Source organism: Macaca mulatta, chromosome 20 (genome assembly GCF_049350105.2).
Source record: "Macaca mulatta isolate MMU2019108-1 chromosome 20, T2T-MMU8v2.0, whole genome shotgun sequence".
NCBI lineage: Eukaryota > Metazoa > Chordata > Mammalia > Primates > Cercopithecidae > Macaca > Macaca mulatta.
The window spans coordinates 8,019,976-8,046,476 of NC_133425.1; the positions used below are offsets into that span (position 1 = coordinate 8,019,976).

Consider the following 26,501-nt stretch of genomic DNA (forward strand, 5'->3'; position numbering starts at 1 on the left):
AACAATTACAGAACACTTTACCCCAAAACAGCAGAGTACAAATTCTTTTAAGGAGCCCATAGAGCATATACCTTGAGAGACCATGTCCTAGGCCATAAAATAAATGTCAGCAAATGTAAAGACAGTGAAATCTTGGAGTGTGCTCTCTGACAACAGTAGAATCAAACCAGAAATTAATAACATAAAGAGAACAGGAAAAAATCTCAAACACTTGGAAGATAAACAGTAAACTTCTTGGTCATCCATGAGTTGAAAATGAAGTCTCATTTTAAAAATGACATTGAACTTAATGAAAATAAACGTACAATGTATAAAAATTTGTGTGACACAGCTAAAGCAGTCCTTAGAGGGAAATGTATAGCCCTAAATGCTTTCAATTTAAAAATGACAATTCTAAAATCAATAATATAAGCTCCCACTTCAAATAAAAACAGGGAAAGAAGAGTTAAATAAACCCAAAGCAAGCAGCAGAGTGGAAATAATAAAAATTGGAGCAAAAGTCAATGAAATTGAAAACAGAAAAACAATAGAGAAATGCTAGTTCTTTAAAAATATAGAAGAAAATGGCAAACTTCTAGTAAGGATGATAGAAAAAAAAAAAAAAAGAAGCGAATAATTAACAATATGAGGAAAGAAGCCAAGAATATTACTATAGACCCTGCAGACATTAAAAGGATAATAAGAGACTACTCTTAACAACTCTGCACTTACGCATTTGACAACTTAAACCAATTCCCTTGAAAAGCACAAACTACAGTTCACCCAATATACAAAAGATAATTTGAATAACCCTATAACTATTAAGGAAATTGAATTCGTAATTTAATGCCCCTCCACCCCCTGCCCCCGGCAAGGGAATCTCCAGGTCTAAATGGCTTCATTGGAGAATTCTACCCATATTTTTAAAACATTTAATACCAATTCTACAAAATATTTTTTAGAAAATAGAAGGTGGGCCAGGTGCGGTGACTTACGCCTGTATTGCCAGCACTCTGGGAGGCCGAGGTGGGCGGATCACTTGAGGTCAGGAGTTCAAGACCAGCCTGGCCAACATGGTGAAACCTCATCTGTACTAAAAATGCAAAAATTAGCTAGGCATGATGGTGGGCACCTGTAATGCCAGCTACTCGGGAGGCTGAGGCAGGGGAATTGCTTGAACCCAGGATGCGGAGGTTGCAGTGAGCCAAGATTGCACCACTGCACTCCTGCCTGGGCGACAGACCGAGGCTTTGTCTTAAAAATAGAAGGTGGTGGCACACATTCGACTTTATTTTATGAAGCCATTATACTCTGATCACAAAGCCAGACAAAGAAAGTAACAAAAGAAACAAGAAAACTACAAAGCAATATCCCCAATATAGAATTTACACTATTTAAAATATTTTTACATAGAATCTAGCAATATACAAAAAGATTTATGCACCCCAACCTAATGAGGAATAGTCCAGTAATGCAATACTAATTCAGTATTTGAAAATCAATTGATGTTAATCACTATACTGGTAGGTTAAAGAAGAAAAATCACATGCTCACATTAGTTGATGCAGGAAAAAGTTTGAAAAAATTGATACACAGCCAGAACTCTCAGAAAAAATAAGAATAGATAGCAGTTTTATTAATTCGATAAAGGACATGTGCAAGAAACCTACATGTAATATTGTGTGTAATGGTACAAATGAATGATTTCCCCTTAAATATAAGAACAAGACACCACCTCTATTCAACATAGTAAGGAATTTCTAAACAGTGCAATAAGACAAGAAATGTAAATAAAAGGCATACAGGTTAAAATAAAGAAATAAAACTATCCTTATTTGTGGATTGCATGGTTATATAGAAAACACCAAAAATGCAAAACCTGCACACATTTTGTGGACCAACAAGTTAGCTCACCAAAGTCGCAGGATATGAAATCGCATTGCAAAAAGCAATTTCTAAATTTCTTGCAGTAAACACATAAAAACAACTTAAAATACAATACCATTTTAATCACCCAGAAAAAAGGGAAATCCTTAGGTGTGCATCTGACAGGACTTGTATGCTGAAAATTATCAAATGCTGATGAAAAAGGCCAAGATGGAAATGGATGGAAAAGCATAGTGTTTTCATGGATTGAAAGACTCCACTTTGTAAAGATGCCATTTCTGCTCAAATTGACACACAGATTTAATGCAATAATTTCAAAATATCAGCAGAGCTTTTAAAAATAAATATAGAGAAGATTATCTCAAAATGTGAATAGAAAAGCAAAGAAGCTAGAATAGTTAACACAGTTTTGAAAAAGAAAAATCAGGTGGGACAAATCAATGTACCTAGTTTCAAGACATTATGTAACTCCAGTCATCCTCACTACATGGTGTTTGCTCAGATGTAGATACCTAAATCAATGGAAGGGAAGAGAAGACACAGAAATAGCCCCAGGTAACTATGACCAACTGATTTTTGCCGATAATGCAAAAGCAATTTAATGGAGGAAGGACAGTCTTTACACCAATGGTGCTGGAACAATTGGCTATTCATAGGTAAAATAATAATAATAAATAATAAATCTTGACCTCAACTTCACATCTCATAAAAATTAGCTCAAAATGGATCACAGGTTAAATTGAAAACATAAAACTGTACAACTTTCAGGCAATCCTATAGGAAAAATATCTTTCAAACCTAGAGCTTGGTGACATGCCCCCAAGGGTCTATAAAATAAAAAAAATGATAAATTGGACTTCATTAAAATTTGGCTGGACATGGTGGCTCACGCCTGTAATACCAGCACTTTGGGAGGCCGAGGCAGGTGGATAACCTGAGGTCAGGAGCTCGAGACCAGCCTGGCCAACATGGCGAAAACCAGTCTTTACTGAAAATACAAAAGTTAGCTAGGCGTGGTAATGCGTGCCTGTAATCCCAGCTACTTGGGAGGCTGAGGCAGGACAATCGCTTGAACCAGGGAGGTGGAGGTTGCAGTGAGCTGAGATCGTGCCCCTGCACTCTAGCCTGGGCGACAGAGTGAGACTCAGTTTAAAAAAAAAAAAAAATTAAAGATGTGGTCTCTGAACAATCCTGTTAAGATACTGGAAAGAAAAGCTATAATGTGGAAGAAAATATTTGCAAATTTCATATCTAATAAAGGACTAATATCTACAAATTTATAAAGAAGTAAAATGGTGGTTACCAGAAACTGGAAGCGTAAAGAAATGTTTGTCAAAGGATACAAAGTTTTAGTTAGATAGGAGGAATAAGTTCAATAGATCAACTGTACAACATAGTGACTGACTGTAGTTAATAATTCTGTATCGTATCCTTGAAAATCATTAACAAAGTAGATTTGAAATGTTTTTACCACAAAAATAAGTGTGTGTGGTTCTGCATATGTTAATTAACTTGAGTTAGCCATTCTACAGTGTGTACATTTTTCAAAACATCATGTTGGACGTGATAATTATATACAATTATTGTCAATTTTAGAATGTCAAAGAGTAAAAACCAATCCATTTAGAAAATTTTTTAAAATGACTTGAAGAAATATTTTACCAAAGAGGATATATGGAAGAAATTAAGAACATGGAAAGAATTTGGCATTACTGGCTGTTAGGGAAATGCAGATTAAGACTATAATAAGATATCATTACACACATGTTAGAACAGATAAAATTTAAGATAGAAACAATATCAAATGTTTACAAGGATGCATAAAAAGTGCATCTCTCATACATTGATTATGGGAATGTCAAATGACACAACTCTTCTGGCAAATACTTTTGTAGTTTGTTAAAGAAAATAAATAGACATTTACCAATGAGTCAACAATCACATTTCTGGACATTTATCCCAGAGAAATGAAAGTTAATGTCCACAGAAAACCCCAGAAACCTAAACACAATTATTGTCAGCAGTTTTATTTATGAGTCAAAAACTAGAAACAACTAAAATATCTACAGTAGGTGAATGGTTAAAGAAACTATGAGATACCAGTAATGGGAACTATTCAGCAATAAAAACTTCATGAACTATCGATATACATAATACCTGGGATGAATCTCAAGGGCATACTGTTGAATGAAAAAACAATCTCAAAAGGTATAGACTATACGATTTTATTTATTTACATAACACTTTCACCATGAGAAAAGTATAAAGATATGGTGGTTGTTGCTAGTATGGTGGGAGAAAAAAAGATGGGTAGAACTATAAATGTACAGCATGAAGGAGAAATCTCCAGTGAATTAGTTCTGTATCTGGATTGTGGTGGTGGTTACAGAAATTTAGACATGTAATAAAAGGGCATAAAATTATACGAACACACTATATCAATGTCAATATCGTATAGTACAATATGATGTAGTTTCATAAGATGTAACAAATGGGTTACCAATGTCACCAGCAGGATAGGGAAACAGGACCTCTCTATCTTTAAAACTGTCTGTGAATTTGTAATATTTTCAAAATACAAAGTTATAAAGATTTCCCTTTTATAGTGTTACTGTAAACCCTAAAGCTTCCACTAAAAAGATGAAATGCAGAGTTATAGCTAATAAGCCAGCAAAGGAAATAGAATAATAAAAATTTTCAATTACTCCAAAAGAAGACAGAAAAAAGAGGAAAAGGGAAAGTTGGGACAAATAAAAAAAACCAATAGATTATAGGTTTAAACCTAATTCTATCAAACACATTAAATATTAATGTTCTAAATATACTCAGTTCAAAGGCAGGGATTGTCAGTTAATAAAAATAAGATCAAATTATAGGCTGTGTTATAAGAAACACACTTTAAATATAAAGACACAAATATGTTAATAAGGATAAATGGTAGTACACACCTGTAATCCCAGCACTTTGGGAGGCTGAAGCAGGAGGATCCCTTGAGCCCGGGAGTTTGAGACCAACCTGGGCAACCTGACAAGGCCCCATCTCTACAAAAAATTTAAAAATTTAACTGAGCACGGTGGTGCATGTCTGTAGTCCCAGCTACTTGGGAGGCTGAGGTGTGAGGATCACTTGAGCCTGGGAGGCTGAGGCTGCACTGAGCTGTGATCACACCACTGTACTCCAGCCTGCACTCCACTGCACTCAGGAGAAAGCAAGACCCTGTCTTAAAACAAACAAACAAAAAAAAAAAAACAAAAAAAAAAAAAAAAAAGGAAAGAAAGAAGAAAAAGGAATAAATAAATGTTCATTGTTATTTTTTTGTCCATGTGTTTTTACTATTTAAAATTCAAGTTCATTTATTTCTGATTATTTGTAACACATTTTCCTGTATATTAATTAAGGATATTAACCATTCATCTATGGTATATGCAGTAAATGATTTCCCAGTTTTTCATTTGTGATTTAATTTTGTCAATGTTATCTTTTCAATATATAAAACACGTGGTATATTTGCATGTTTAAACAAAGTGTAATTTTTTTCCTTAAAAAAAAGGATAAAGATACAGAATGCTATCACTAATCTAAAGAATACTGAAGTAACTATATTGATATCACACAAATACATTCTAGAGAAAAATACATCAGGGATAAAGAAGGTAATTTCATAATAGAAAAGGTGACTTAATCAAGAAGACATTAAATATTTATGCACCTCAGCTTTAAAACATATGAAACAAAAACTGATGGAATTGCAAGGAGAAATAGCCAAAGATTTCAGTGCTAGTCTCTCAATAATGGACAGAATAAATAGCTAGAAAATTATTAAATATCTGAATAGTAGTATTAACTAACTTGCCTTAATTAGTGACTATAGAACCCTCTATCCTAAAATAGCAGGATACATGTTAATTTCAACTACATAAGGAAGCATTACCAATAAAAGAGCTATTCTGGACTGGACTATTTTTTTAATCAAGAAATTTAAGATAATTGAAGTTATTTCTCCAACCACAGTGGAATCAAACTAGAAGTAAATGACAGAAATATAAAATGAAAATGAAAATGTCTAAACACTTGGAAAATAAGCCACACTTTAATAAATAACCTATGGATCAAAGAGGCAATCTAAAGGGAAATCAAAATAAACAGTGACCTGAACAAAAATATACATATGACATATCAGATTTTGTGTAGTGTTACTAAACAATGCTTGAAGAGAAATTCATAGCATTAAATATCCATATTAGGATAGGGAAAAATGGTCTTAAATCACTTACTTTATCTTCTGCCTTAGAAAAATAGATAAAGAAGGTGAATTAAGTTAAGTAGAAGATAGGAAATAATAAAGATCAGAGTTGAAATCAATAAAATGGGTAGCAGGCCAAAATTGGAGGAAATCTTTGAAACCAAAAGCTGATTTTTTGAGAAAATTAATAAAATCAATAAATACACCTTTAGCCAGGCTTAGTAAAGTTAGGGAGAAGATACAAATTACCAATACTAGTATAGAAAGAGGAGACATCACTACAGATTCTAAAGGTGTTAAAAGAATAATAAGGGCCGGGCGCGGTGGCTCACGCCTGTAATCCCAGCACTTTGGGAGGCCGAGGAGGGCGGATCACGAGGTCAGGAGATCGAGACCATCCTGGCTAACACGGTGAAACCCCGTCTCTACTAAAAATACAAAAAACTAGCCGGGCGAGGTGGCGGCGCCTGTAGTCCCAGCTACGGGAGGTTGAGACAGGAGAATGGCGTGAACCCGGGTGGCGGAGCTTGCAGTGAGCTGTGATCGCGCCACTGCACTCCAGCCTGGGCGACAGAGCGAGACTCCGTCTCAAAAAAAAAAAAAAAAAAAGAATAATAAGATAATAATATGAACAACCTTATTTCATGATATTAAGGTTTAAGGGCGAAATGGGTAAATTCTTTGAAAGAGATCTAAGAACGCTCACTCAAGAAGAAACAGATCATCTGAATTTCCTGATATATATCAAATAAATTAAATCTGGAGTTAAAAATCTTCCCACTAAGAAAATTCCAGGCCCAGATGACTTTGCTAGTAAACTTTACAAAACATTTCTTTCAGAAAATGGAAAAGGAAGCTGTGTTTCCCAATCCATTCTATGAGGCAACCATGACTGTAATACCAAAACCAGGAAAAAAATTCACAAGAAAACCCTCCCGAAACTGCAGACTAGTCTTCCTCATGAATACCTATGTGAAAATTCTAAAACAACAAGCAAATAAAATCTATTGATACGTGAAAAGGATACTATATCAAGAATAAGCAGATTTTGTTTTAGGATTGCAAAGATCCCTTAACATTTGAAAATCAATTTGTGAAAGGCCAGCAGGCCTTTTTTTTTTTTTTTTTTTTAAATAAAAACTGCCAAACGTATTCTAAAATTCATATGGAAATGGAAATGAACTAGAGTGGCCAAAATATCATTGAAAAGAAAAAATTGGGAAGATGAATCCTGTGTGATTTCCAGACTTAATGGAAAGCTACAGTAATGAAGAAAGTGGTGCACTGGGCATAGTGGCTCAAACCTGTAATCTCAGCACTATGGGAAGATGAGACAGTTGGACCGCTTGAGCCCAGGAGTTCAAGACCAGCATATGCAACATGGCAAAGCCTCATATCTACAAAATATACAAAAATTTGCAGGGCATGGTGGCACATGTCTGCAGTCCCCAGCTACTTGGGAGGCTGAAGTGGGGGGATCGCCTGAACCTGGGAAGTTGAGGCTGTAGTGACCCGTGATTGTGCCGCTGCACTCCAGCCTGGGTGATGAGTGAGACACAGGTGTCAGAAAAAAAAAAAAAAAAAGTGGTATTGTTGTCTTATTAATCCTTAACTATTATCAATTAATTGAAAGTTTACATAGGGTAGAAAAGTGAAATATTGATACAAGTATACAATAATCAAAAGTGAAATATTGATACAAATATACAATAATCAAGATATATTTATAATCCAAAGGTTGCTAGTGATCCCAAGTCTGTTATAGGAATGTGAGATTTTATTAAGCATAACAAGCCAAATGTTGATGTCCAGTTCATAGAAACTCCATCTCCTAGCAGTCTTCTCAGTATTTTGGGAGACTCTAGCAGGTGTCTCACTTGGGCTCAAACTAAAATCTCATGTCTCTTGTGGAGCTTTACTACTGTGCAGATATCCCCTCACCACAGCTTACTGAGGTGTTAGCCTACCAAAGTCCTAGCAGACCTCTGCAGAATGCCTCACAGTACCCTAGCAGGTCCCTATACCATGCCAAATGGGAGATCCTTAAATTATCTTACTGGTTGGCCAGGAGCAGTGGCTCACACCTATAATCCCAGCACTTTGGGAGGCCAAGGTGGGCAGATCATAAGGTCAGGAGTTCGAGACCAGCCTGAACAACATGGTGAAACCCCGTCTCTACTGAAAATATAAAAATTAGCCGGGCGTGGTGGTGTGTACCTATAATCCCAGCTACTTAAGAGGCTGAGGCAGGAGAATTGCTTCAACCCAGGAGGTGGAGGTCATAGTGAGCCGAGATCGCACCATTGCATTCCAGACTGGGTGACTGAGCGAGACTCTGTCTCAAAAAGAAAAAAATATATATATATATATCTTACTGGTTTACTTCTTGTCACCTGGGATATGTAAGAAGCCTGTTGGGCAGTATTGACATAATCTCTATTAAAAGTGGTATTTTTAGTATCTGCTCTGGCTCCTCTCTTTAAACATCTCAGATATTGTCTCTCGTATAAAAAAAGACGAAGTTGCTGTCCCACACCATCCCTACTGTGTCCTTCTGATTGCTGCCTTTTTTGTACAAGCAGAAATACGTCTTCTGGGCACCATCCACTTCATGGACAGCAACTCATACAAAGAGATTCCTGGGAGCTGTGAGTCTACGTGCTTATAGATAGCTGAATTGTGACTTATCCTCAGTCCCTACCCGCCATCCAGAGTCATTTTTCTGACATAAAACTTTCATAGGCAATCCACACCTTATGGCTTCACCATTGTAAAACTGGTAGAAAGCACAATGCGCTATCAACTTCAGCGTCATGAGGATTGGGCTGTGTTTTCTACATCCTTTCTCTTTTGAAATGCACATGTTATAGAAGGCTTAGGTTGTGTGATATGAAGGATTTTTCATCAATAGGGACACCATTATTTATGGAACCATTTTACTGATACTTTTTTGTGTTAACTGAACTTGTATATGTAATTATTATCTGGTAGGATCATTTTTTTCCCAATGTTATTTATGGCATGATTTACTAGCATCTCAATTAGGCAATAAATGCATATTTAATTGGGTACCATTATAGGTTCAGTACCACGCTGTGCATAAATACCAGAGTTATACAGACCCAGCCTTCTTTTCTGTTTCTCTTTCTACACACACACACACACACACACACACACACACACACACATACACATATAACTATATACATATGTATGTATGTATGAGCACAAATTATTTGGGCTGGGCACTGTGGCTCACGCCTATAATCCCAACACTTTGGGAGGCTGAGGCACAAGGATTGCATAAGCTCAGGAGTTCAAGACCAACCTGGGCAATATAACAAGACCCTGTCTCTCCAAAAAATAAAGATAAAATATTAGCTAGCCATGATGGCATGCATTTGTAGTCCCAGCTACTTGGGAGGCCGAAGTGGGAGGATCACGTGAGCCCAGAAGTTCGAGGCTGTTGTGAGTTATAATTACACCACTGCACTCCAGCCTTAGCAACAAGGCAACACCCTGTCTCAAACAAACAAAACACCGAATTATTTGGAGTATATAGAATTTGAACTTGTTATGTATGTGTGAACAGAAGTTATGTGGAGTATATAGAATTCAAACTTGGCTTAGATGTATGATGAATTCTCAGAGGTTATGATTAATTATTTTTACCTTTCATTCTGTAAGATTTTATTGAATACCTTCTAGATGCTAGAATTTCAGCAATGAGCAAGACTGATAAGGTCTTTGTCTAAGGAAGAACATAGACCCCATAAAATTGGTGTTATGGTTCTTTTAGAATTTGTCTAGCAGGTTTTCTGTTTTTTGCTAGAAAGCTCTCTAATAATTTATAAAATAAAAATGTTTTTGAAAGAAGAATTAAAAATCATGGAATTAAATGACAGGAGGAGCCAATCTGGATATACATAAAATGACTGATATTTCTGTCCACAGTTGAGTGAAAAGTATTGGAAACTAACATTCACTGAGCAACTACTAGGAAAGCCAGATGGCATTCGAGAGAAAAAGTTGTAGTCTCCGACAGTTCTAGGTTTGGATCCTGCTCTGCTATGCCTTCTAGGCAGGATCGTGTTTAGACAAGTTGTCTGTCCCATCTGAGCCTGGATTCCTCATTGGTGCAGAAATTCAGTAATGGCATCAACCCAATTAAATGAGAGAACAGATGCACACAGGACGGATGCATTCCGCACGGTGCCTGGTTCAAAGTAAGCGCTCAGCACATAAGTGCCACCATCGTTCCCCTAAGGAGGCATGTGATGGATCCTGGTTCTTGCTGTTATGGTCACTGAGGCACTTTAGACTCATAACCGTCCTGGGAGGTAGAATTTATATTTTCCCCAGTTTCCAGATAAGGATACTGAGGTTCAGGGGATTTGAACTAACCTGCCTTTGAGTACATACCCAGCAGGCAGCCATGGTGATTTCGGAGCTCCTTCTCTTTTCATTCATTGCACCGTTTATTGACCTCATATACATTCTTCATCTCCCGGAGTCTCTCTCCTAATCAGTAAATCGGGGTAACAAATCTTAGTGACCTCAGTGAATAATAAGCCCAAAGGATTGCAGTGCACGGATTCTTGCTTAAGAATAACAGCGAGTTGGAAAGTTTTTCAGTGTCAACAGAGCAGCCTTATGATTAAAATCACTGAAGAATGCGATGTAAAATGTTTTTATTTCCTCTTGCTTTCTGTCTCCCTTGGAATAATAGTCAGCAGGAAGCACATTTCTGAAAGACTTCTCCATCTCTACATCCTCAGAATATAATAAGGGCCAAGCTGACTGTGTCAGGGTGTTCAGAGTTAGTTGGCACACAAATGAAAAGATGGTACTCTCAGAGTTTTATGAATTTTTCTCTCTAGCAGTCTTGGGGTGGAAGGACATCTTTGAAATTGATGTAGCTATCAACCAGGGGCTAACATTAAGATTTCAGTCGAGGTGTACAGGGTTATGATCTTTCTGTTACTGTCAGAACTGCAGCTGTTGTATTTGCATTGAGTGGTGTGCCGGAGAGAGCAAAATGGGATGTAGGAGAAGGAAAAAGAAATAGCAAAACCTATTGAATCGTGGGCTCTACCGGAGGGCATTTGTTAAAGGTAAATTCATCAATAGCTGTTAAGTCATTTGTATTGAATCATTCTCATAGCCTCACAGCACTTCTTAGTTTTAATAATGGGTCAGAGAGAGGAGCTTGGTGATGGATGCCTTATTATGGTATTTAGGCACTTAATTGCAACTGGGCTTAAAATAGCAGCAGAAGCTGAAACCAGGGTGGCTCAGGAGTAAATTATGTTTTCAGTCTACCAAAACACCCTTTTTAAATTCAAATGTAGTATTTCTTGACATATGTTTCTTGATACACTGTTACCAGCAGTTTATCAGAGATGGAAGAATGTTAAAATAAACTGGTGACTGGAGTATGGTATCTAAAGACTTTCCTTGTTCATCACCATAAGAGATATTTCAAAAGAAACATTTCTACTCACGTTAAAAACACCTGCAGTTATGCTGGGTTGGGGGTGTTCATTCATTCTTCATTCATTTGTCATTTGTTGCTAATGTTAAGGGGATGGGGCAATGTATGAGACACACCCTTGCCTTCATGGACTAATTATTACTCCAGTGGTGGCAGTGAGAAAAACATAAATAATAATAACAATACATGCCAAAGGAGATGTGTGTGATGAAGAAACCAGGAAGCTGAAATAGTGAGTGATGGTAGAAGATACAGTAGTTTTTGCTTCAGATCAGTGGGCCAGGGAAGGGCTCTTGGAGAAGAACCCATTTAAGCAGAGGTCTAAGTGATATGAAGGTCCCAACTGGCCAGAAGTGGGAAGGATCATTAGAAACAGAAACAACATGTTTAAAGGCCCTGATGTGGGAAAGAACTAAAAGGAGACCAGGGTGGCCAAGCTAAGCAGAGAAGTCAGTGGAGGGGTAGGACATAGGTTTGAATAGCAAGGTAAACGTCAAGTCCTGTGTGGCCTTTTCAGTTACTTTACATTTTATTCAAAATACAGTGAGAAACAATGAAGAGTTTTAAGGACGAGAGTATTGAGCTCTTATGTATACTATTAAGAGATTCCTTTTATTGACTCTAGAATGGATGGGGAGTAGGTGGCTAAGGAGGAAGTTGGCAGCGGTGCAGGAGAGAAATAACAGTGGCCTCTACCAGAAAAATGAATGCACTGAAAATGCACTTAGAAGACATGCTAGTAGACAAAGAGGAACTAGCTAGGAAGTTCCCTAAACCTGGGTGGTCTGTATTCTTGGGGCATTTGCACCCTGATGACTGAACATCCTGACTCCCTATGTCTAAGTCCATGTACAGCAACTCTTTGCCTCACTTGTAGGTGAAATGATTTTAGAGTCACTAGTTGGATAAAAAACTACACAGGTAGAACACACAGTACTTCCTCCGCATATCTGATCTGGGAGTTTTGAACTTTACTTGTCTTAGACTGCATGAAATGTCAAAGGAAGCCAATACTATTGGTTCATTTCTTGAGTCCGTTGGTTATCATCAGCTTGCTACTTACAATATATAAGCGGATAAAACTAGGGACGGCAATTCCAGGCATTGAACCTGAGTTGTTTACTGCCCCTGTGGTCTCATGAAGAATGGGTGATTATCGTAACCCACTTGCTATTATTTTCATAACAAAGCTGTCTCTAACCAGCTACAATCTTGGACTTACATAATTGAATTTTAGATGGAGATGCGCTGCTGGTTTATATGAATTTTCCACGGGTACCAGCATGAGTCCAGGCTTTAACAAACAATATTTTTAATTGAGATTTTATGTCTTTGCCCTCAAATCAAGCACTTTAATAGGATCCCAGTTGGAACAGGTGACTCAGTAACAAGTTACCACTGCTTTCAACTTCAGAAAGGTGTTAATTTCTCTAACTCCTGCTGGGCGTCCATCTACTCCAGTGACCCACTGCCTGCATGTACCATAAAAATGAGTGTTTTGCATTCTCTTATGTTCAAAGTATAGCCTTAGTAATCTACATATGTCTTGTAGGAGGTGCTGGCTTTGTTCCATCAGACAACATTAAGATGGAAAAGTATTAACAATATTGATTTGTCATTTATAACATTGAAGTGATAGATTGAAATGCAATTTGGATGTACTCCAAACCTCCAATAAGTTTGACATTATAGGATGAAATACAGTGATCTCAGTCTAATTAATATGCTGTGTCCATATGACAACAGTAGAGAGAATGAAGCAAGAAATTGGCCACAAGGAAGTGATGGCTCCATGTTTCAAGTATTTGTAGAATTTAGAGATTGAATATGACATTCTCCATCGCTGGATCTTGCTATGTGCTGGAAGCTGTGTTCTTTCCATGTTTGTTCATCTTTGAAAGCGAGTTAGTGCATTCCTAGAGAGTAGAGTGATACTCTTCACTGAACTTTGTAAACTTCTTTAAGCTTCTTATTATGACATCTTGCCATAATGTTCTTCCATTCCCCTGCTCTGGAATACTGGTAATAACTCTAACACTCACACCTTTCTGTGCATCAGTTTCGTGCAACATGTGCACCTATCTTGATTTCAGGCTTTCCTATCCCCCTTTCCCTTACTGCTTCTTGACTTCCACCCTTTCCTGCCTGTTATGAAATTCTCAAACTTTATTCCTACTCCAAGTTTTTCTTTTTCTTTGTCTTTTTTTTTTTTTTTTTTTTTTGCAGGTTCTATGTTCTCTGTCAGCCTCTCTGCTCACATATTTCAGTTTCTCTGTTGTCCCAGAGAATTTTTATCTTCCTATTGGCAATATGTTTGTACAGTGTGAATATGTAATAATTTTACTTGGTTGCTGTGGAGAAGGGAAAATATACAAATGTGCAAATTTCAAAATTGATTTTAACTGTTTCATAGTGGTCATACAGTATTATTAGGAGGTAATGCCATAAAAACTATGAATATTGAACAACTTGAGTAAACATCATGTATGCTGAAAATTGTAGGGGGCATTTTAATGATATCTGAAATTTACTTTGAAATGCACCAAAAATAAGATGGGTTGATGGTTGGAGAGACAGATGGACAGATGGAAATAGCTGGGATAAAGCAAGTATAGTAAAATGCCAGTAGTAGAATATAGGTGGTAGATATACAGATGTTTGCTGTAAAATTCTTTCACCTTTGCTGTTTTGAAATTTGCATACTGCAATATTGGAAAAATATGGTACAAAAGTGAATAGTCATATAGTTAACTCATAGACTGAGATAAAAATCGTGTGCCTGCATTAATATCTATTCTTTTATTCAGGGATGCTTTCAGGACCATAGTTGCAGCAAGATCATCTTGCCATAACCCAGTGTCCCCTTTTCATCTCCTATACCATGTCTCCCTGCCTGTTTTCTTCTTCTCTTTGAATATTTGTTACATCTGTCTTCATAGAAACTGTGCAATTTCTTCTCTTCATCAACGCCTGTAAGTAGAACCAGCAACAGAGCAAACGGGAGAAAAAGAAACGTACTTCTTGCCTTCCTTCCTTTTCTGTCTCCCCACACAAAGGCTGGTGCCCTCCTCCTCGCTTGTGTCTTGTGTCAGAGTTAGCAGAACAACTCTGGCCTCCTTGGATTTATGTGACTCGGGGTGAGAGAATGCTGCCACAGCTGAGGCTGTTGCCTGCTCTACATTGATTGAGTTTCCTGGGCTTGAGGGATTTTTGCCGAGCTGAGTTTTATGGTTGATATGCTCTCGGTCATTTGTCATAAAATCATTCCAACCAAGCTGTTTACTGGTTTGAATGCTTAATTACTGAAGGAGAAGAGACTCGCTCCTTTTGGAGCTGAGTGTTGACTTGGATGCTTTTTCCTGGGTTATCTTTAACTCTTACTGAGTAGTTTTATACAGTATACATACCACCCTTCAGAATAAAAAAAATAAAGACCCCCATGATTTTACCTAAGTATTTGGAACAGTACAAAGATATATCATTTTACTTCGTATTATGACAGCATTTTTCTTTTGAGTAGAAATTGATTGCAAAACTCAACACTCAGGCAGCTACAAGCTATGAAAGGATCTATGCTCTGAGGTTCAGATGAGAATGTTCACCTGGTTTCTTCAGATCAATTTCCAGAAATGCATTGCTGACTCTCCTCTAACTCAAGATCCTCAATCCAAATTGCATAAATGGTGTTGGATACAATTATCTCTCTGAAAATTTTCACCTAAATTGGAATTAAATTTATTTGTGAAAGCAAAGTCATCTTGGGAATTATATTTCAAAACCTGCGGTTGAAGATTTAGTGAGTGAAGCTCTTTCCTGGTGCTTCCTCCACAATTTCAGCTCGTCTTTTTCATGAGGAACATCAAAGCACTCTTTGGGTTCCCACTGCTCCCTCCTCAGCACTAATTCGCACATAAAATTTCTCTCTACAAATTGGCCTCCACTAATTTTTGGCATTGGTTGTGTCTTGTTGAATTTTTCAGGAGCACACTTTTATATATGGGCATGTTGTTTTGGAGGTGGGAGAAAGAGAGAATAAGAGAGATAGGCAGGAAATGGAATGTTTTAATGCCAACATAACCTGTCAGAACACCTGAAATATTTACTACATTTTTGATGTTTCATTTATCTCTTAGTCAGCGGGGCATTGTGTTGTTTCATTGTTTTATCGTGGAGTACTGTGGCTCTTTTAACTGTAAGGAATTAGAACTTTAGTAAAAACAACTTTTAATCACTTTGCTATAAAGGTAATACTACAGAATTATTTTATTGTGGTATGACTTTCCTGTTATTCAAAAACAACTACTTGTCACCCTTTGTACTTTGGGCTTCTTTTTTTTTTCTCCCCTTCTTTTAACTGTTGCCCCTATTTGGAGCGATTATACTTAAAGTAATATGGATTCTTTCAGAGCTGCCAAAAGGTGAAATTGACTTTTTGAGAATGTATTGCTGAAAACTGCAGCCGATGCACTTTTCCCACGTAGAAACATCCTGTGTGTTAAGACCGAAAGGGACAATTTACAGCCAGTTTCAAATTGCTAGCTGAGGTCAATAAGTGCTCACTTCTGCAATCACATCAGCCCTGTTTGGATGACAATACACAATGAGGTGCCTCCCAGGGAGTTACCACCTGGGAACTGGCCACCTCCATTGGCAGCAAAACCCTTTTCACAAGTTTTATTTGGTCATTCATAGTAGAAACCTTTAAAAGTCTTCAACCTTTAATTTCAGCCATTTAAAAAATACATACTGTACTACCATTTACATATAACTGGGTTTATTTAAAAATTATATGAATTGGGGAAAGGATACCCTCTTCAATAAGCAGTGCTGGGAAAAATGGATATCCATATGCAGAGGAATGAAACAAGACCCTATCTCTCACCGTCTACAAAAATCAACTCAAAATGCATTAAAGATTGAAACCCGATACTATAAAGCTACTAGAAGTAAACATAGGTAAAATGCGTTAAGACATTGGCCTGGGCAAAGATTTTATCTAGGACTTCAAAGGCATAGGCAATAGAAACAAAAATATACAAATAGGACTATATTAGACTAAAAAGCTTTGGCACAACAAAGGAAACAACGAATGGAGGGAAGGGAGGATCTGTAGAATGGGAGCAAATATTTGCAAGCTATTCTGTCAACTCATATCCAGAATATAAGACAAAGAACACAGTCAACTCTATAGCAATAATAATAATAATAATCCTATTTAAAAATGGGCAAAGGATCTGAATAAACATTTCTCAAAAGAGGACATACAGGCCGGGCACAGTGGCTCACACTTGTAATCCCAACACTTTGGGAGGCCGAGGTAGGTGGATCACGTGAGGTCAGGAGTTCAAGACCAGCCTGGCCAACATGGTGAAACTCTGTCTCTACTAAAAATACAAAAAAAAAAAAAAAAAAATTTAGCCAGGTGTGGTGGTACATGCCTGTAATCCCAGCTACTTGGGAAGCTGAGGCAGGAGAATCCTTTAAATCCAGGAGGCAGAGGTTGCAGTGAGCTGAGATTGTGCCATTGCAGTCCAGCCTGGGCAACAAGAGTGAAACTCTGTCTCAAAAAAAACAGTGAACAGATACAAAAAAAAAAAAAAAAAAAAAAAAAGCTTAACATTACTAAAAACAAACAAACATGCAAACGGCCTACAGGTATAAAAAAATACTTAACATCACTAATTATCAGAGAAATGCAGATCAAAACTTCAGTGAGGTATTATCTCATCCCAGTTAGAATGACTATTATCAAAAAGACAAAAAATAACAAATGCTGGCAGGGATGTAGAGAAGAGAGAACTTTTATGCACTGTTGGTTGGAATGAAAATTGGCACAGCTAATAGGGAAAACAATACAGAGATTTCTCAAAAAACTAAAAGTAGAACTACCATAAAATCCAGCAAAATCCCACTATGGGTATTTACGCAAAGGAAAGAAAATCAGTATCTCAGAGGACCTGCACACCCATGTTTACGCAGCACCATTTACAGTAGCAAAGATATGAAATCAACCTAAGTGTCCTTTAAGAGATGATTAGATTTAAATGTGGTATATATGTACAAGGGAATGCTATTCAGCCCTGAAAAAGGATGAAATGCTGTTCATCACAGCAACATGGATGGAACTGGAGGGAAGCCATTATGTTAACTGAAATAAGCTGAGCACAGAAAGACAAATATCACATGTTCTCACTCATATATGGGAGCTAAAAATGTTGATCTCTGGAGGATAGACAGTAGAATGGTGGTTACTAGAGGCTGGGAAGGGTGGAGAAGTTAGGATGAGGGGAGGTTGGTAATAAGTACCAACATACAGTCAGATAGGAGTGAGTTCTAGTGTTCCACAGCATAGTATGGTGACGATGGTTAACAACAATTTATTGTACATTTCAAAATAGCTAGAAGAATAGATTTGAAATGTTTCCAGCACATAGAAATGACAAGTGTTTGAGGTGATAGATATCCCCAATTACCCTGATCATAACACGTTGTTTGCATGTATCAAAATATCACATGTAACCCATAAATATATACAATTATTATGCATCAGTAAAAAAAGATTTTAAAAATTACAACAAAATCCAGGTTTTCTTGTTTTTTAATTTGTTGTTGTTGTTTTTAATGAGGTAAACACTGTCCTGTATTACACTGAACTGTCACACCTTTAAGAAGTTGGTCCAAGCTACTATCTTCTTTATACCAATAAGAAGGATCAGGACATAGAAAGTTAAGTAAATGGTCCAAGTCAGTAAATGTGGATTCATGATTTTGAAACTGTGTGGTCAGATTTCAGGTACTGTCCTCTTAATGTCTTGCCGTGAGATTTGAGATCCACGATAACTTGGCATTGTTGAGATATTGGGAAGCTACTATCAGAATCAGTCCTCTGCTTGCTTTGTTAGTGTAAACTAGAGATAATTTAGTATAAAATGTCCCAATAAAAACGTTCCCCCAAGCATATGTAAACCACGACATAATAGATGTATCAAAGTAGCAGAATGCTATTATGTGCAAGAGATTAACCAGACCGAAGCTATTTGTCATAGCAACGGGTGCTAGAGTTGACAAATTACAACTGAACCCAGTTTGTAGCAAAATGTTAGACAGAGCCTTGGCACTGATTAATTGATGTGAACGTCCAGCCTAGAATACATTAGAGCAATTTAAATATCATTCAAAACAGAATATAACCATGCTCTCTAAAACATCCCAAACTGTACCAGGCAACTACCTTTGTTTGATTCTATAATGCTAATATTTTATGCCTAAGACTTTTAAAGCACAGACTGTTAGTAGCCAGATACACCACCAATTTAGTAATTTTTAATGGAAAACAAAAAAGCATTTTACATTAAATGCTTATATTGATTGTCAAGGAGCCTGACTACAGATTTTTAAAACTTGCAGCATAGGGTTAAGAGGGACCATCCTCTCTTAGAAATTATAATAATAATAAATAAATTTAAAAAAAAAATAAATAAAAAAAAATAAAAAAAAAAAAAAAAATAAAATAAAATAAAGAAATTTTAACTCTCGGTAATGTGTTTACCCTAATTAGATAAGAAACCTCATCCTAATAAAATTAATGGACTGAAGGTGACATGTGTTCAGGGAGAGGAGGGAAAGAGTTTAGAAAGCAGAAAAAATTTTGCTTTCTGAGCTAGAAAAATGGATGTTGAACTTAAATCTCTTCAGACAATGATGAGCTGGTCATATCATCACAAGAATAGGCTACCTCTTTCTTGCATTTAAGGTTTCTGTTATGAAACAGGGAACATGGTTATATTCTACTGAAAAGAAAGTTGAAATGGAGTAGAATCAGTGGAGTTTCCTATTACCTATCAATTCTTTTTTTTTTTTTTTCTTTTTTTGAGATGGAGTCTCACTCTGTCTCCCAGGCTGGAGTAGGGTGGCACAATCTCAGCTCACTGCAACCTCCGCCTCCTGGGTTCAAGTGATTCTCTGGCTTAGCCTCCTGAGTAGCTGGGATTACAGGCGCATGGCACCACACCTGGCTAATTTTTGTATTTTTAGTAGAGACGGGGTTTCATCATGTTGGCCAGGCTGGTCTCGAACTCCTGACCTTAGGTGATTTGCCTGCCTTGGCCTCCCAAAGTGCTGGGATTATAGGCATGAGCCACTGCACCCAGCTCCGATTAATTCTTTACTCAACCAACTTCATTTCTTGATATGTCAGTCATCTCTCTCTCTCTCTCTCTGTGAGTGTGTGTGTGAGTGTGTGTGTGTGAGTGTGTGTGTGTGTGTGTGAGAGTGTGTGTGTGTGTGTGAGTGTGTGTGTGTGTGTGTGAGTGTGTGTGTGAGTGTGTGTGTGTGAGTGTGTGTGTGAGTGTGTGTGTGTGTGTGTGTGAGTGTGTGTGTGAGTGTGTGTGTGAGAGTGTGTGTGTGTGAGTGTGTGTGTGTGTGTGAGTGTGTGTGTGTGTGTGTGTGTGTATTTTCAGTTTTTGTCCATCTGACAGTTGCTGTTGTTTTCATTGTTAGCACATGAGTTCCAGTTCCAGTATTTCTGTGGCAGAGCCTTTTGTTCTTTTAACATGTAGGGATTTATTTAGGTCCATTACTTGTTTTCACTTCGTCTTTGCCTTTTCTTAAATTTCAACTTTAATAATAGTCTTTAATAGAATAACAGTGCATTACCTTTCATTGACTAAATTTATGCTGAGGAATTTATGCTAAAGAAATAATAAGGAATGTGTGCCAAGATGTGGCTATGAGGATGTTCATTACTAGATTGTTTATAATAGCAAGACAGTGGAAAATTACCCAAATGGCCTGTAACAGGGAAGTGATGAAATCAAGTGTGGTATAAGGCTACAGTTAAATTCTCATTCATTTATTCATCATCTATCAAATATTACTTGAGAGGATACTTTTTATCAGCCATTTTGGAGACTCTAAATATGTAGCCTTCAAGGGCATTAATAGTGATATGGTGGAAGAATCGTCAATGGCACAGCAAAAGGCCAGCATATAGCTCAGGCAGTCCAAACTCAGTGTGATCTTAATTTCATTAAAAGATAAAAGGACAGTAGAAATATATTTTCTTAAGAAAAAATCTGTACGTACGCAAAGATAAGTGTCGCTTTGTTTGACTCCTTGGATATTTATTCTCTAAATAGTTTGTAATGAATTCCTGATGTCTTTAAGCAGAAAACAAATTGTAAATGGTTTAAAAGGGCAATTGTTTTAAAGGGTTGAGGAGAGCATTGGCACCTATGTTTCTGTTATCTATGAAGGTGAAAGGGGAATCAAGATGGTTTCAGTCTTTTGTTTTTAAAGCCAATGGAATTCTTCAACATCTTAACTATCTTTTAACTCTTGCTATTATAAGAAGTGATATTTTAATGTTTAGGAAAGGCATGTGTTATGAAGACAAAATAAGATAAAATACCAAGGATATTAGCGATCACCGTGGACTGGATGGTATGTGGAAAGGTAGGCAGTAAATGCTTTTAGAAGGAATTGTTAGTCTTCTCGACAGTTTAGCATTCAATCTAGTTTTGTGTTGGTAGACTGGCTTGAAGAAGTAGACTGAATTGGGTGAGACAAATAAAATCATGTACTAGAGTAGAGAGATCCAATCTTTCCCTTTCTCTGCAAGGTTTGTATTTAGGTTATAAAAATAATTGCGGGAAGGAAGATTAGGGCAAGGTACAGCCTTGGTGCAAGACGCAGAGATGAGCAGTCATGTATTTCACACAGAGTAGGGTCAGAGAGTGCACCTGGAGCCAACACCAACAGTGTGTGGCCCCAGGGAGTGGCGCTAACTCTGGTCAATGCCACCCATCAGGATTGGACTGTAATGGATAGATCTTCCTAGCTCTCTCCCTAAAAGTTGACTCAGCCATCTTTCCAATTAATAACAAAATACCAAACAGAACATTAAAGTTTACAGCTTCACATTTTCAAATTAAATTATCTATTGATTCGTAGGGGGCTGTCGTTAAAAATCAGCACCACCACAACTGACAGTGCCTTGAAAATATTCATCATGATGACTTTAATCAAATTGTAAATGTGGATCTGAACTTTATTTTAGAAGTAAAGGAGGCAAATGAGCAATAAATTTGAAGCCCAGGTAATTGGGGGGAAAAGTAATCAATTTAATCAGTCCCAAGAGCTAAGTGATTCAGAGAATTGACACTTGGATATTTGGTTGAAGCCTTTTGTCTGAAAATGTCATTTGTATATGTTTAAGAAAATATTCTATTCCAGACATACATCTAGTCTTTGCATCTCTTATACTGTTAGTTTTTAGTTTTTAAGCATACACTCAAGGTAATAGTTTTCCTGTTAGTTTTTAGTTTTTAAACATACACTCCAAGTAGTAGTTTTCCTTTCTCCCAATCTCCATTTTTTTTTCTTTTTCTTTTTCTTTTTTTTTTTTTTGAGACAAAGTATCATCGCTCTGTCACCCAGGCTGGAGTGTAGTGGTGCTATCTTGGCTCACTGTAACCTCTGCCTCCCAGATTCAAGCAGTTTTCTGCCTCAGCCTTCCAAGTGGCTGGGATTACAGGTGCCCGCCACCATGCCTGGCTAATTTTTGTATTTTTAGTAGAGATGAGGTTTCATGAACTTGACTAGGCTGGTCTTGAATTCCTGACCTTATGATCCACCTGCCTCGGCCCCCTAAAGTGCTGGGATTACAGACATGAGCAACCACGCCAATCCCTCTCTCTCCTTGTTGCTACTACACCATCCATACTCCAGTCACTCAAAACAATTATATCTCTCATTCCAAGCAGGTACTTTCTTTCTCACTCTAACCCCACATTGTCTTCACCTCTAGACTGAAGATCATTCATCTCTGACATTTTTTGTTCAACCACAGCCCACTTATGCCTGCCTTCTCATGTGCCCCTCAAGCTTGACAACTCTACAGATGCTAAGATGAAATATGGTGTATATGTTAAAAGGATTCCTCTGGAGCCTGATCTCCACATCTGGTTCTATCTCCTGCTAGTTGAGTTACCTTGGGAAATTAACTTAGTTTTCTGCTACCTCTGTCTTCTCCTCTGTAAAATGTAGTAGCAATACATAAAAATTCCTTAGAGTTATAATTAGAATTAGATAAAATAATGCTAAATAATTGCAAATAACCTATTATGTAGAGAGTGATAGGTTATACGTGTACTGTTGTCTAGAATTCAGACTTCTAGTGAAAATACTGAATTGGGTCTTCAGTAAACTAGTAATATGTCAGTGTTGGATTTTTCATAGTAGATTTTAGCCATGCTTACTAGTGCACTTAGAAGCTAAATATTAGCAAACAGTACTTAATTTGAACATACCACCACCGACAATGAAATTACAGGTTACCCACCTGTAAGAACAAAATAAAAGGTTTAGATCTTTGGATTAGTTTATGGCTCACCAGTAGGACCCCTTTACAAGGTATACTCCCACGGTCATTATGTTCCAGGATTGAAACCCTAGACTACTATATTTAATTCTCCTCAAGAATCTTACATGTGAAAGGAACAGCAAAAGTCATTTTACCAAGATTTAGTCCTGGTGCCAGAACTGCATTAAACTTGGCATTTGATTATTGGTTTTGGGACCCAGTGATTTGCTACAGAATCGGTTGAGTTCTAGAGATACAGATATAGTAAGGTGAAGAACCTTACCCCAAGGGGATAGCGGCTAGTCAGGGAGACAGGCAAGTAAACAGGCAATTGCAAAATAAAAAACAGGTGTTACCAGAGTCATAGTGACTCTGAAAGGAGGTATATCTCCTTGCCTTGGGTGGGACTCGGTGGGTACAAAAAGAATTTCTGAGAAAGGTAGCCTCTGAGCTGAAACCTGAAGAATAAGTAGGAGTTCCCCAAATGAAGGTAGAGGAATAGAGCAAAGAAGTTTGCCCAGTACAAATAGAAACATGCAAGATAGAGGATGCCACATTCATTCAGTGGCTATTTATTATTAAGGTCCTATAATGTATCAGGACTGTATTATGAGAATTTATGTAAATGCCAGACCACTGTCTCTCCACCTCTAAACTGAGTTTTTTCAGGGCAGAAATTGTCCAATTTATCTTTGCTAACCTAATGCCTTCGGCTGAATGTTTATCAAATGGAAGATATTCGATAATTATTAGTTGAAGAAATGAATTAAACAGTACATGGTTTATCATCAATTTCTTCCTGCTAGTGAGAAGCAAAGTCATTAGAAAAACCATTGACCAGGATGGGGGTCAGGGATAGAGACTTGCAGCCCATCACTAGTGATTACCTTCCTGGTGGAGAGCCATCCATTCTGTCAGTACTGTTTGGCACAACCATTCCACCAGCGAACTGTATCTTCACTGGGCCTGTACACCTGTCTTCTTCATGGATGTTCCACAAGCATAATGGCAGATGTGTGATTTCTGACCTCTCCTCCAACCCGGTTGACTTGGGTTATAGCAACAGAGAAAATGAGCTTCGCTTGGGGTAGTTTCTTGACAAACTATCGTTGACCATTATTCATCAACAACCACTTGCCTTTCCAGTGTCTCACCAATTCTATACTTCATTCTCTGTTCTACCTCCCATCAAAGTATCAGGTCTGTTTTAGAATCTACCTTTTTATTAGAATGTTTGCCCCTTTTAGCCTAATAGCACCTTTATCATTCCAAAACCACTGGACGGATTCCACACAAACGTTAAATGTTTAAATGTGTTCACACTGAAATGTGTGGGAATAGCAAATGGTCTTTTGTTGTAACTTTTAAAGATCTTCTGAAATTCATCTATTTCATTTGCGTATTGAAGTACCTGCTTATGTTCAGGAACCTGTGCTTAGCGTTTGTATATATCCTGTGGTTCCCAATATTAATGAGGCCTGGAGAAAGTTGAATCTGCAAAGTTCTTTACGGTGGCCCTCAGGGAATGAGGTAGCAGGATGTTAATGCTGTCTGCATGCTGTGAAGGATGATAAACTGTACTTGGGTGACCTTATTAATCACTCATAATGTGATCTCAAATGTATGTGCATTTTCTGTGCCTCCCAGCCTTTGCCTATGGAGAGGGAAAGGTGAGCATTCCCTAGTCACCTTAAGCTCTAGATGCCCTCGATGTCTTCCACTTGAGCATCTGAAATTCACCCCACTTTTATGACAGCAGCTGGCATGCAAATTGGCTGGACTTAAAAGCACTCCAGTTCACCTCCCTTTGCTCAATCTGGGCACAAATGATCAAGCTCAGCAATTCTGAAAATGGCCCACCCTTTTAAAGGGAAAACCTAAAATACTTTCAGTCCCAATGATAGTTGGGCCAAGCGGTGTCTGGTAGCCCATTCTTAGTTCTGTTACCAGCCAGTCATGCAGGTTAGCTTGATGAGCGCAACTCTTTGTCGTCTTTCCACCTGTCCTTCTCTGTCCATTCACTGATTTATTCATTCATTCATCCCACGGATGCTTACTGAATGTCCACTGAACGTTGGAGCAACAACAGGAAATAAAGACATGGTTTCTGTCCCCATGGGACTTACATTCTATTTGGATATACTAGGGAGAAAAAAGAGTAAACAAAACAATTAGAGATGATAATTATTAACAGTAAATGCATAGGCCAGGTGCGGTAGCTCATGCCTGTAATCCCAGCAGTTTTAGAGGGTGAGGCAGGCAGATCACTTGGGGTCAGATGTTTGAGACCAGCCTGGCCAATATGGTGAAACCCTGTCTCTACCAAAAATATAAAAATTAGGCATGGTGATGGGTGCCTGAAATCCCAGCTACTCAGGAGGGTGAGGCAGGAGAATCTCTTGAACCCAGAAGGTGGAGGTTGCAGTGAGCCAAGATTGTGCCACTGCACTTCAGCCTGGATGACAGAGTGAGATTGTCTCAAAAAAAAAAAAAAAAAAAAAGAGTAAATTCATGGGACATTGTAATGGAGAATCATAATGTATGTGCTGGCTAAGGTTTTCAGAAAAAAAAAAAAAATCATGGTGACATGAAATTTAAGCAGAAACCTTAAGTCCTAAAGAATGCAAGAGAATCTGGGGAAGCATACTCTAGGCTGATGGAACAGCAAATAAAATGATAGGGAATCTGAGAACATTTTACCTTGCAGGAGGCTCTGAATGCAGCACGTGGTAAGGGAAGGGGTGGACTAAAGGCTGGAGGAACAGAATGAGGCCAGAACACACAGGTTCCTGCAGGCCAAGATCTGGGTTTGATCGCAAACATAATATCTATCTCAACTTTACTTTGCACTCAACAAAATCTGTTCTGTCGACCACTGGAAATAATAGCAAATATGGCTTGTTAGAAAGTCTGTGTGTAACTTATCTCTTATTGTTGCTGAGAGGATCAGGAAAAATAACTGTCAAGTATTAGACTTAATACCTGGGTGATGAAATAATTTGTGCAACGTACCCCCATAACTCAAGTGTACCTATATAACAAACCTGCACATGTACCCCTCAACTTAAAAGTTTAAGAAAAAAAGAATGCTGGTGGGAATGTAAAGGAGTACAACCTCTATGGAAAACAGTACAGAGATTTTTCAAAGAAGTAAAAGTAGGTCTACCATGCGATACAGCAATCCCACTACGCAATACTGGATCTCTACCCGGAGGAAAAAAAGTCACTCTATCAGAAAGATACCTGCGTGCATATATTTATCGTAGCACAATTCACAGTTTCTAAGATACGGAATCAGCCTAAGTGCCCATCAACCAATAAGTAGATAAGGAAAATATGGTATACACACCATGAAATACTACTCAGCCATAAAAAAGAACGAAATAATGTCTTTTGTAGCAACTTGGATGAAACTGGAGGTTTCTTCTAAGTGAAGTAACTCTGAAATCGAAAACCGAATACTGCATGTTCTCGCTTGTCAGTGGGAGCTAAGCTATGAGTATGCAAAGGTATGCAGAGTAGTATGATGGACACTG

General features: G+C 37.6%; 1 protein-coding gene, 1 long non-coding RNA gene and 1 other non-coding gene across 33 annotated transcripts in view; all 3 read left to right on the forward strand.

The window, feature by feature from the left end:
- RBFOX1 (RNA binding fox-1 homolog 1) overlaps positions 1-26,501 on the forward strand; it is a 2,485,711-nt gene that overhangs the window by 1,517,465 nt on the left and 941,745 nt on the right. The gene's annotated exons all lie outside the window — the stretch shown is intronic.
- Positions 9,889-9,950, forward strand: LOC144338424 (U7 small nuclear RNA). Its single transcript, XR_013412508.1, has one exon. It is a non-coding gene; the product is annotated as a U7 small nuclear RNA (small nuclear RNA).
- LOC144337910 (uncharacterized) lies at positions 21,973-25,639 on the forward strand. The gene is made up of 2 exons (XR_013411551.1): positions 21,973-22,151; positions 25,258-25,639. It is a non-coding gene; the product is annotated as an uncharacterized LOC144337910 (long non-coding RNA).